Raw genomic sequence first — 14,047 nt, 5'->3', positions numbered from 1 at the left:
AGTATGTTCTCAGACTTCGATGGAATGAATAATCAATACAAGAAATATAAAGCAAAAATCTCCCAACACCTAGAAATTAAATAACAGACTTCTAAATATGTGAGTCATAAGAAATGAAAAAAAAATGAGCTGAATAAAAATGAAGAGCACAATATATCAAAATTTGTGGGATATATCTAATTCAGGGCTGAGAAATTAATATCACTAAATATTTATATTAGTAAATAAAATAACAGTGGTATGAAATCAAGAATGTAAGCTTCCACTGCTAAAACCTAAGTAAAGAAGAGCCGTGTAAGCCCAAGAAATCAAAATAATCAAGACAAAACAATAACATTGAAAAAATAAATGAGTACAAACAATCAACTCAAATGGATTGTAAATCTAAATGTAAAATTAGTGAATGGTTAAATTGTGGTTCATCCATACAATGAAATATTATTCAAAAATAAAATAAACAACTATTAATAATGGTCCAACAAACCCCTAACTCTAACTCAAACCATAACCTAACTTAAGCCTTACCACAGCCCTGTGCATAACCCTAACCCTTACCCAAAATTTAGCCCATAAACTTCACCCTCACGCACAGCCTTGCCCACATTTCACTATTAGATGAAAGCTAAAGTTAACCCTCACCCTAATACTAACCCCTAATCCTAGCCCTACCTGTAACTATACCATCACCTAATCCCAACACTGTCCCTAAACCTAACCCTAATCCTAACCCTAGCCACTAACCTTTGCCCTCATGCTCACCCTCACCCACATCTAACAATTACCCTAAACCTAAACCTAATACTCACACTAAACCTAAGCACTAAACCTAACTCAAAGTGTAACTCTAACCTCCCCCTCACACTCACACCCAAAACAAGGCTAACCCTAACTCTAACCATAACCACAGGCCCTGACCGTGATCCTCACCCACAATGCAGTGTTAGTTGAAAGCTATACTTAACCTCAATCTAACACTAACCCATAATCCTAACTCAAATCTTAACCATTTCTTAACCCTAAACTGAATCCTATACCTAACTCTAACTCTAACACAATCCCTAGCTCCTAACCTTCACACTGACCCTCACCCTCACTCACATCTAACAATTACCCTAAATCTAAATGAAATACTCATCCTAAACCTAAATGCTAAACCGAACTGTAAACTTAAACCTCACCTCACCTTCACACTTACCGTAAACCTAATCCTAACCCTAAACATAATCCCAGATCCTAATCCTCAAATTCACCTCACTATTAGCAAAAAGCTAAACTTAATCTCCACCCTAGCCCAACCCTAATCCTAACCAAACTGTAACCATAACTTGAGCTAACACCAATCCTATCCCTCACCCTAACCTGAATCCCAACCCTAGCCCCTAACCTTCACCCTCACATTCACCCTCACCCACATCTAACAATTACCCTAAAACTAAAACTTAACATCACTTTAAACCTAAGCATTAAACTGAAATCTATGCATAACCCAAACCTTATCCTCACACCCTCAACCTCAACCTGACCCTAACCCAAAGCATAACTCCTGACCCGTACCCTCATTGACACTTCACTGTAGCTGAAAACTAAACTCAACCCTCACTCTAAGCCTAACAACTAACCATAAATCAAACTTTAATCATAACATCAACCTAATCCCAACCCTATCCTAACCCTACCCTAGCTTCTAAGCTTCACCTTCACCCTTACCACATCTAACCATTAACCTAAACCTAAACCTAATGCTCACACTTAACATAAGTGCTAAACCTAACTAGAAGCATAATCCTATGCTCACCCTTAAAATAAGGCTAACCCTAAGACTGAACTTAACCCTAACCATAATGATAAGTCGTAACCCTGACTCTCACCCATACAATACTGTTAGCCAAAGACTATACTTAACCCAAATTCTAACCCTAACCCCTATCACTAACTCAAACCATAATCATAACTTCAACCTAACCTGAATCCTATCCCTAATCCTAAAGCCAAGCACAAACCCTAGCCCCTAACCTTCATCCTCATACTCACCCTCACCCACATCTAACCATTACACTAAGCTTAAATCTTATCGTAACCTTAAGTGCTAAACCTAACTCTACATATAACCCAAACCTTATCCTTCCTCTCAGTCTCACTGTAAGCCTAACCCTAACCCAAAGAATAACTCACCCACACCTCACTGTAGCCAAAATTTGAACTCAATCCTCACCTTATCCTAACACTAACCCTAAATCAATCTGTGACCAAAAATTCACTCTAATCCCAAACCTATCCCTAATCCTAACCCTAACCCAAAACCTAGCCAATAATCTTCACCCTCACTTTCATCCACATCTAACCATTAGCCTAAACCTAAACCTAATGCTCACACTAAACCTAAATACTAAACCTCTCAAAGCTTAATTTAACCTCACCCTCAGCCTCACCCATATCTATTATCCTAAACCTAAACCGAACACTTACCCTAATCTTAAGCACTAAACATAACTCTAAGCATAATTCTAAAGTCACCCTCACCTTCATCCAAAACCTAACCCTAACCCTAACCATAAGCCCTGTCCCTGATCCTCACCCACACCTCACTGTTTGCAGAAAGCTAAACTTAACCCTCACCCTAACCTTAACCCCTAACCCTTACTCAAATCATAACTATAACATCATCATATCCCTAAGCCTAAGTGTAACCCAAATCCTAGACCCTAGCCTTCACCCTCACCCAGATCTAACCATTACCCTAGACCTAAACCTAACCCTCACCCTAACACTCAAGGCTAAACTTAATTCTAGGGGCTTGCATTGAAGGAAAAAGACAATCTCAATACGTGACATAGGATGATATCCTTTATATAGCATTTGTCTCAAAGTGACAAAATTATAAGTATGAAGAACAAATCAATGATTACTAGGGTTAGGGTATGATTATGAAAGGCAAGTATGACAGTGTCTTTGGTGTGGTGGAACAGTTCTATAAATTGGGTATTATTTTCATTATTTAAATCTAAACATGTGATTAAACTTCATAGAATTATTACACTAATAAAGGGTGCATGTTAAAATTAGTGGAGTCTGAATGAAGTCTAAAGTTTAGTTGATAGTATTGATCCAAAGTCATTTTGCTAGTTCTGATGATTGTACTAAGGTTTTGTAAGATTTTTTCATTAGGGAGGAGACTGAAATTACACAGGACCTCTCTGAACTATTTTTGCAACCTTTCAGAGTGGAAAGAATTCAACACACATGCACAGACAGCACTCCACAGATATATGTTTGGTAACACAGACCTAAACACAAGGAGAGCACTTCGTGAAGTAGAAGACAGAGATTTGCGTGATGCTTTTACAAGCCAAGGGATGCCAAAGATTGTTAGAACCCAACCAGAGAGTAGATTAGAAGCATGAAACATTCTCTCTTCCAGTCCCCAGAAGGAAAGAGCTCTGACGACACTTTGATCTTGGACTTTTAGTCTCCAGACCAGTGAGACAAAAAATTTCTGTTGTTTTAGCTACCAGTTTGTGGTACGTGTTAAGGCAACCACAGCAAACTAATACTGACCATAAGGAGCAGATTTTTAGAGTACATAGTGTATTCCCAATGAAAGATTGGGCACATGTTTTCTGGTGGTAAAACAAAATCTGTGTATTTGCCCACCATAGCCTTATTGGGATGCCATAAAAACATACCATGGACTATGTGGCTTAAACAAGAGGAATTTATTTTCTCACAGTTCTAGAAGCAGGAAGTCTGAGATCAGGGCACCAGCATGGTCAGACTTTCAGGTGACCATCTTTTTGATGTGTCCTCACAGGGCCAGGAGACAGAGTTCTCTAGTGTCCCTTTTCATAAGAGCAGAAACCTCATGTCCTCATCCAAACCTGATTACCTTCCAAAGCCCCATTGCCATGTACTATCATACCGGGAGTTAAAGCTTCAACATATGAATTCTGGTGGGACCCAAAAATTCAGTTCATAGCAGGCCCAGTAGGCATAACTGAGTTATGTGGGCGTAACTGGGACTATGTGGAATATTGGAAGGCTCAATGATGATGTATAAATTGAGAGGATTTCCTTAGTTCCAAGGAAACCTTAACAATGTGTGACAGCCATAAATATGATTTGATCCTTGCTGCCAGGCTAGGATTAATTGGCTTTCATGTCTCAACTACCTTCTTGAATTTATGTCATATTATTTCAAGTCCTGAAGCAGTTGTGCTTTCTAGCCCTGCAAAGCCTTCTCTTTCTTGCTCTGTTCTCTTTTATTCCAGGCAATCTTCCCTGAGCTCATCTTTTTTTCATCTAAAACCTTGACAAAAGTAGCCAACAGCATCTGACACGCATCACTAAGGTCCATTTGTTACAGGATCTACTTGCCAAGTTATTGCTAAACAGTTTTACCAAGTGTTTGGCTGCTGTGTACCATACTCCCCAGCCCACTCCCCAACCACACATGGGCATTTGTTAGGGTTGGTGCCACACGTGAAGGTATTGCTTAAGGTTGGGACCATCACTCAATGGACCAATGTCCACATCAATCAGGACTGAATACATTTCTGTGATGATAAACAACCTCCAAATCTTGGTGGCTTAAAAATAACAACAAAAAATTTATTTCTTGCAAATACTGTATATGAAATGTAGTTCATATAGGGGTCTTAGCTTCAGACTTTCATAGGCTACAGCTGATGGAAGCTTTGTTAGGCTGTGGCTACATTGGATGTAGTGTTTGAAGGGTGTGCTAGATATATTTGTGGACATAAAACATATCCTGTATTTTACATCCATTTTCCATAGAACAGAGTAAGTATTGGATATAATTACTGCTTGATTGAGCAATTAAAAAATAAAAGCCCAACGAAAGCAAAACAAGAAGCATTGAAACCATTCCCTACAAATGTGAAATCTATATATTTAGGTTGCTTATATAGTATTAGATGAAAATAATTGCCTACATTTTCCCAAATAAAACCAGAATTTTTTTCTATTTCTATTTTTCTGCTTTAATTAAATTAAATAATAAACTTATCTATGCACTTATCATCAATAGATAATGAAAACATATACTGAGTACCTTTTATAGTCCAGATTTTATATTATAGGCACTATAAATAAATGTAGGAAACAGAAGCATATTAAAACATTACTTTGAAGAGAAAAAATATGAAATCTATATAATATTCTTAAATTTCCAAAAAATAGAAATATTCTTAATTAAAAATAAGAATATATGATATTAAATTTGCTAAAATTATATATCATATTCTTAAATTACTTAAAAATCTATATAATATTCTTAAATTTCTAAAAACCTTAAATCATTATGAATTCTACTTGGTTTATTAAAAATGTAGGGTAGGTCAATGGTTTCACTCATCTGTGGAGTATAACAATAAAGCAAAAGTGAAGAAACAAAACAGCAGCAGACTCACAGACTCCAGGAAGAGACTAATGGCTACCAAAGGGCAGGGGCTTGGGAGGGTGGGTACGGAGGGAGGGAGAAGGGGATTAAGGGACACTATAATTAGCACTTGCAATTATAGGTAGGTCATGGGAAGGCAGTATAGCATGGAGAGGACAAGTAATGACTATAGCATCTTACTATGTTGATGGACAGTGACTGCAGTAGGGTGGTGGTGGGGCCAGGAGGGACTTGATAATATGGGTGAATATTGAAACCACAATGTGGCTCATTTGAAACCTTCATAAAATTGTACATTAATGATACCTTAATTAAAAAAAAGAACATGGGGTAGGTATAGAAAGTATACAATTAATCTGTGATTTGTGGAAAGGGTACCTTAGTGAAAAAAATCCCTAAATAAATAAAGGTTATTCTTGCATCATCTTTTCTCATTTTCCCTTATGAACACTTTTCTTTTTCTACCGCATCAGCCAAGATTCCCCAGAATTATATCTAGTTGTCTGAGGAAATTACTAGAAGCTGTGTTAGGCATTAATTTCCTTGCAGTGAACCATTGTTAACATTTTTACTTTCACCAAAATATGCTCAGAAAAATCCCAGTTCATAGATTATCACATAATTCCACAAGAATGAAAGCAGTGGCAATATGATCGCTCATGAGTTTGTTAATTTACAGAAAGATCATCTCTATGGTTTGAAGACAATGTCACAAATGTAATTGACCCACAGTCAATGTTGGGCCAGAAGATGATCCTCCCTTTGGCATATTCTTAGAAGGTCAATAGTAGCCTGACACTACTTTTCAATGCCTAGGCCATTCACCTTATGTCATCTCATCCTGTAGGCATTTTATCATCTCACATCATCACAAGAAAAGGGTGCGTACAGTGTAAGGTATTTTGAGATAGATGAGACCACATTCACATCAGTTTTATTAGTATATATTGTTATGGTCACTCTATTTTATTATTATTGCTTTTAATCTCTTACTGTGCCTTATTTTTAAATTAAACTTCATCACAGATATGTATGTATAGGAAAAAACAGTATATAAAGAGTTTGGTACTGTCTGAGGTTTCAGGCATCCACTGGGGACCATGGAATGTATTCCCTGTAGATAAGGGATAACTAATTTATATCATATAAAAAGGTTTCAAGAATTAGGATATAGATATTTTGGGGGGAGGGGTATTATTTAGTTTAACACAAGCAACTTCACTGACAATCTAAAAACTGTAAGATGGGAACAGTGAGATTTTTTTCACAATGAAAAAAATCACCATTCAGAATTACTCCAATTCTCTTTACATAAAATGGTATACTATTCTTATATCTTAGGTCATTCTCTTGAATTACAGCTGACCTTGAACAACATGGGGAGTGGAGCACCTAAACCCCATGCAGTTGACACTTTGTAACTTTGATTCCCCAAAAACTGAACTACTGATAGCCTACTGTTGACTGAAAAACCTTACCAATACCTTAAAGTTAATTAGCACATGTTTATATGTATTATATATTGTATTCTTACAAGAAAGTTAGAGAAAACATTTTTCTGAATTGTCACAAATCTCCAAAATTTTTTCCAATCTGTTTACTGACCAAAATCTGAATATAAGTGCACCTGCATAATTCAAACCTGTGTTTTTCAAGGGTCAGCTGTAGTTGTAATTACAGCCTGAACTCATTTAAGTGAACTCAAACATACATTGGCATTTGCTAACATAGACAAAACATATTTGGCAATATATTATTGCAAAGAACTCTTTTATTTACTAATCTTGTTCACAAATATTACAGTAGTTATTTTTTTTCTTCTGAGTGTATTTTAGCACCCATTTTTCTGTATAGCTTTTTAAAAGGAAAAAGTTTGATTATCACTATATTATAAATTCTTAAAATGTAAATTTTAAACATAATTTCTGTTTAGTTTGAATGATATGTGCATGTCATGAAATTACCCTTATTCATTCATAAACAAAAGAGAATAATATAACTATAAAATAGAATAAATGCCAAAAGATGTTCCTTTAAAAAATAGTAGATTACTTATTGACCTTTTTCTGCATTTACCACACTGTTTATTATTTCAGCAGTTAGCTGTATTTCTGACAAGTGGATTTCTTAAAAAATGTGCATGACATTTAACTGGATTAAGTTACTTGTCATTGAGTAATTTAATGTCATTTCTTATTGCTTCAATTTAAATGGTTGATCTAATTTTATTTTCAATGTACAGTTTAGATGACTCATTATATTAGTTAATGTCTAAATACTTAAAAAAATTTAGATGAATGTGCTTTTCACTTATCAACATAATCAAATGGGGCATATGGGATTGAGATTAAACAGCTGATTACATCCCTGATAGGATACATTTACTTTACCTCTCCCTTCCATCTTGCTTATTCATATCTCTAAAGCTTTCTAGAGCCTTCTTTATATCTCCAGATCTACAATAATTTCAGAAAATCATCAGCTGATCCCCTTGGATTGACATCCCCATTTTCTTCTCTGCTTTATTTTACATTCTATCACTCATATTTACCCTTTCCTTTAACCTTTTGCATTTAAATTACCTCTTCTTTCCTTGATTGCACTGAAAATGAATTTCACTGTTCCGTATGAAGCTACAGATAACATATTCCTACTTATCTGCCTATTGCTTGCTATAGTTTTCATGGCTTATTAATGAATTTATATATATTAATAGACAACTGAATTATGTCTATCAGCTTCTATCAACATTAACATCTTCAGTACTTCTCAATAGAAACATACATATACAAGTAGCAAGTTAGAACAAAGGGAAGATAAGTAGCTAAGGTTGTTGCATATTTATTTCTAATTTCCTGGAAGTTAATATGAAAAGGAATATTCAATTATTTAGTACAGTATAGCATAGTGGTTAACAGTACAGATTTATCTCTAGAAATGTCTATTGATGATCAATGAAATTTTATATTTTATTTATGTCATTAAAAACTCATGGGCTTTTTGTACATATGATGGGTTGAAATCCATTTCAGTAATTGTTCATTTTTATTTTTCCATAATTATCCCATCTTGAGGTAGCAAGAATATCATAAAATTTGGCATTTTCATTCCTTTGTAATTAGACTTTTCTTTTTGTGTTAGGTTATTTATTGTTTTCTTCTCAATACATATGTGGCCTTCATCCTCTAGGAATATTAAATCTTTATCAATGTATAACATAAAAACATGTTTTCCAGTTTGTCAAATTTTACTTTTGTTTTTATGTACTTTACTTAGGGTGTTTCTTCCAGTACAAATGTCCTTTTTATACTCTATATGGTCAAATTTATCAAGGGGAATAAAAAGTTATGGTTAGGAAATACTCCTTACTCCTAGGTTGTGAACAATCTCACTTTATGATTATTATTTTGTTTTTTAATACTTGCATATTTACTTTAAAACTTTGATGCATTTGAAATTCATCTCAACAGATTTGGTGAGAAATATATACAATTTTCTCTTTAGCAGGTGACAACATACTGCTTCCAACATTATTTATTCGTGAAGAATTGATCATAGCACCAATTAAATAAGACCTAGTAAGGACTGGGGCCTTTCTTACAATATATATTTCTCTGAATCTGCAAACAATACACAATATAATTTCTCCTTAGGAGGAATACGTAGGTCTGGGAACCAAAAGATGACAGAAAAACAGTTCCTCTCATCATTCACATTTATTGTTAGTCTAGAGATCTAGTTCTAAGGAAGCAGTGTTGGCCACTTAGGGACACAATGGTGGTTCCATTTATCTGCAAGTCAAGGCTGCCATCCTAACCATTTGGGCCTTCTCAGTCTATGAGTCAAGGGTCAGAGGAGAATTTGTGTACTGGGCTTGGCTGATTAATCCTTATTATCAAGAGGATTAGGGTTTTGCTATGTAATAGAGGAAAGGGGGATAGAAAGATGCTAGAGGATTTTCTAGTTTATCTTTTGGTACTTTATATCCAGTGGTAATAAAAGTTAGGATAAGGGTTTTGAGTCATCTAATTAAGCACAGAGCCTTGAGTTGGCGTTTTGGCTGAGAGCAAAGGAAATGTAGTGATTAGTGGATGGAAGAAGTAATAAATAACCACAGTAAGATTAGAAGTACTGCACTGTCCAAATCCAGGGCACTATTCAAGTACCAGTCACACTGAATTCTTTGTAAATGGAACACACTTGGAGTACAAAACTAATCATAGAGCACAGTGTGAAAGGTCACCCTGAACTATGATTTCTCAAGGACCAAGTATATGATAATGACACAATTTTTCTTCTTTGTTATGCACCCTGTATATACCATAGGGATGACAATAAAATTAAATGTATAAACTACAAGATATCAATTTGAGGTTTTACCTGAACTGCAGGAAGAATGGTCATCACCAAAAAGTGAATGTACTCTTTTATGAGGAGAAAGTGAACTCATCTCTGTAGAATAGTTTTATTATGTTAGGTAGGAGTATGGTATTCTTATTATTGCCTATTGAGTTTGTTAGTGAATTTCCTTAATGAGTGAATTAGGGCAGATCCCATGAAATGGTTCATTCAAAAACTATTCCAACTTCCCATAAGTATGACTTCCAGTGTTGTGAATTCTAGAAGGCTAATCTTTAACTTTCTCAGATTTCCATGTAGTCAGGGTCCTGGATATGGTTCTGGTTCCACAAATCAGGTAACTCTCCTGGGAGCATTCAGCTGTGAAAGAGAATTAAGTGTGAAGAAAAGCAGGATATGAAGCATTGCTTTGCTGGCATGGATAATGGTAGAAATAGCATGGTTCTGCTGTCAGCACATCAGAACATCTCACATTTCCTGCAGGGGCTATGGAAGCTTTGACCATCCCTCAGGAGTAGAGTGACACTGGGTATCAGACAATGGCTATTTGTGGAGGCATGAACTGTAGTCTGCTCTTCTGACCTCCCAGCAATTTTATGTGACAATAAATATCTTTAAGCTTAAACTAGTGATTGTGATGTTTGTTGTGTAAAACAAAACCTTGTGTGGGATAGTATTTTATTTTTCTCAGAGTTTTATAACCTTTACCAAAGCTAATTTCTTTCAGAGATACCATACCAAACTTTGCAAGTAAGCAAGGAAAGAAAAAAAACTACCTTTGAGATCCTAATTTAAAAGAGGTATAGAATATGATAATTATTGAAAACCACAATATGCAATAGATAATCACTAAAACTGTAATATTGGTACAATGACAAAAATAATATTTTTATCAAAGTTAAGGGTGTATTATTTGTATGGCATATTATTATTTTGCTAGGTATAATATACCAAATAAGGCTATGCAGCAAAGGATTTTTGTTACATATATTTTTTCTTTTCCAAGTTCTTACATTTACTCATTTCCCAAACAATCCTTGACTACTTATTTCTCCCTCCCATTGATTCCTAGTTAATGTCTGAGTTAGTTGCATTGCAACAACATGGATGTAACTGAGGGTATTATGCTAAGTGAAGTAAGTCGGACAGAGAAAGACAAACACTGTATGATCTCACTTGTCTGTGGAATCTACAAACAACAACAAAAATCCAAAGTCATAGATACAAAGAACAAATTGGTGATGGTTACCAGAGGTGGGGGGTGGGGAGTGGGTGAAATGGATGAAGGAAATCAAAAGGTACAAACTTCCAGTTATAAAATAGCTCATGAGGATGTAATGTGCAGCCTGGTGACTGTAATTTATAATACTGTATTACATTGGAAAGTTGATGATAGAGTAGACAATACAAGTTCTGAAGAAAAAAGAAATTCTGTAACTATGGTGATTAATGTCAATTACTCTCATTGTGATCATAGTTTCTCAGTATATACAAATATGTTGTACACCTGAAATTAAATTTGTATGTCAATTATAACTCAATAAGAAATAAGTTTAAAATGGGTGGGTTGTAAATTTGTACTATTTTACCCCTTAACTTTCATTCTATGAATCAGATTTTCCAAATGTAAAAGATAAATCTCATAAAGAAACCAAATTCCTTCTAAAGATCACAGATCTTTGCCAGGTATTCATAAGGTGTTTATTATTTGAGTGAAACATCCTACTGTTAATGTCATTCCATATTTAAAAACACTTGTTCTGGGGGAAGTTGTTCATTCTTTCCAGGGCTGATATTCAGTACTGGCATTTATCCTAGGTACTCAATGCTATACCAGTTGTTATTTTGGATATCACCCTGATTCTTTCCAAATGTAACATAACCAGGGGGCTGTGAAACTGAATAAAGGAAACTTCATTTAAAATGGCATTGAGAGGCCAGAAGGGGGAGGTCTCACATTCTACCACTCACCATCAATTGCACACCCCAACAGGAAGAGACCTACTTTTTCATTCTAGTTGGAAGAAGGAAGAATTTCTCCTTGCTCAGAAACAAGCTCAGCCAATTAGAAAATATCACAACTCAGGCAATGAGAAACCATCACCACCCTGAACTCTTGGTTTCCACTATTGAACTTTTGTTCAAAGCAGCCCCGCCCAACTTCTTCCTTTTCTCTAGAAAGTAAGTTCCTCTCCTTTGATTTATGGACTTGCATGCCCCATATTGCAATTCCTCTGCTACTCTGAAATAAATTCATTTTAATGGTAAAATAAGTGACTCTTCTACTTTTCAGGTGAAAAGTGCTAACCATGATGAAATGGTCTATTAAGATTACTGCTCATTACTGCTCATGATTTCATTGTTCACACATTCATACTCCAGAGAAACTCTAACTCTGCAGTCCCCAAATATACAGAACTCTTCAATAAACAAGGTTTCAGTGAACTCCCTTTTTGTATTTATTGGGCTGGCTACAGTCTCCATCCAAAATTTCTCCCATTGTTTACTCCATAAATATTCCGCAATCCCATGGCTGACACCAAACTCAGCAACATAAATAAAATGGCCTTTAGATAATATTCAGCAAAGACATCACTAGTGAAATCATCCATCTCATTTCCAGTTGAAGAAAGTATTTACATAGATGTTGGCCACCATGTCCTCTCTCCTGGCAAGAGTGCCATACTCTCTATGCACCAGAGGGAATAGTTTTATATGACATTTTTGATGATGTGAATTCATGGTATGTTCCACATTGATTAAATTTGTCACAGTGTCACCCAGGTCTCTTCAGGAATATCATAGGTGTGGGCCGATCATTGGCCCCTCTCAGGAGCCTACCAGTCACTGACTTGCTGCATCAACAGAAAGGAGGAAGGCCTAACTTTTCCTTTGGACGTTGATCTGACCTTCTAGGGTCCTGGTTCTATGGTGGGCAGGGCACATGCTGTGGTACATGCCAATAACACAAACAACAGCAGCCATTTGTGCCAGAATCATTCCATTCCTCTCATCCCAGATACCATTCAGACCCATACTACTTTCAAGTTATCTTTTTACATAATGAAAATACCATGACTGAGAAATGGCAAAGGGATTTTTGAAAATACCTAGCTACATGTACTCTGAAACACCTAGCTAGTATTTAGTATCACACATTTCTGCTGACTTCAAACACCTCAACACTAAGAAACAAAGAAAAAAAAGACAAACAAAAATTACCCTACATATTTCCCAAAGGTGTCTAGCAAGTATAATTACTAACATTCATATATTTTACTTATAGGCATAAACCCAAAGGAATCCTCCCAAAATTGAGGCAAAAACTAATATTTTCAGAAAATGTATTTTTCAAACTCAGGCAAATCTTTTTAAATGGTTCTCTATTCCATCCAAAATGCAAGGTAAATGTATCAGGATTCTACCATGTTGATTACATTTTAGTTTTCTCTTCTTTTGTTTCAAGAATTATAGAGAAAAGTTATTGAAGACCATTCACATAAAAATGGTCACAATAGAATTACTAAATATATATTACATTTTTGTAGACTTTTAGGGTAAATGATAAAAATCACAATTATTTTAGTTGTATGATGAAAAGATGAGACATAAAGTGAAAACCCTAAGTATTTCTTGTTTAATGTCTGTGATTGTACTAAATCCATAATATAACTATGCTATTTTGTTTATCTTTAATATGAGTTGAATAATAATACAGATTTCTTTTGAAGAATAATTAACAGAGAAGACTTGCTGAAGATTAATGATGTGACAGAGGTTCCCAGCTAAACTTACATAAACTCTTCACAGAAGGAATGTATATAAATCTATCACCCATATTTTATACAGGACAACAGAGCCATCTGGGAGGAAGGAGAAGATTTATTGTTTGAGTGCTGCTGCTGTATGTAGTTCTCTAAGTGTTTTTCACATCTCAGTAGTTTTGTATGAGCAGTTAGTTGTCTTTCTGTAATTTCTCATCCATTAACATTAACAAATTTTTAAGCTATGACCTAAATTATCTGCATTGTCCATTCATTACATCACTCACTTAAGTCGTGGACAATTTTTCTTATTGCTTTGAAATTTATAGTAATAAAAATCTATATAATGGCTTTGAGCCATTTTACTTATATTCTTTCAATCATCTTCTCAATTTCTGTATTTGCATATTATTATTCTTAGCATTTTCCTGGTTTCAGAATCTACAGAATAAATTTATAAAAATTATACAATTAATGAATGTTATTGATAAAATGGAACTTTACCTTG

The sequence above is a fragment of the Manis javanica genome, chromosome 5 (genome assembly GCF_040802235.1).
Source record: "Manis javanica isolate MJ-LG chromosome 5, MJ_LKY, whole genome shotgun sequence".
Taxonomy (NCBI): Eukaryota; Metazoa; Chordata; class Mammalia; order Pholidota; family Manidae; genus Manis; species Manis javanica.
This window is presented reverse-complemented; position numbering follows the sequence as displayed.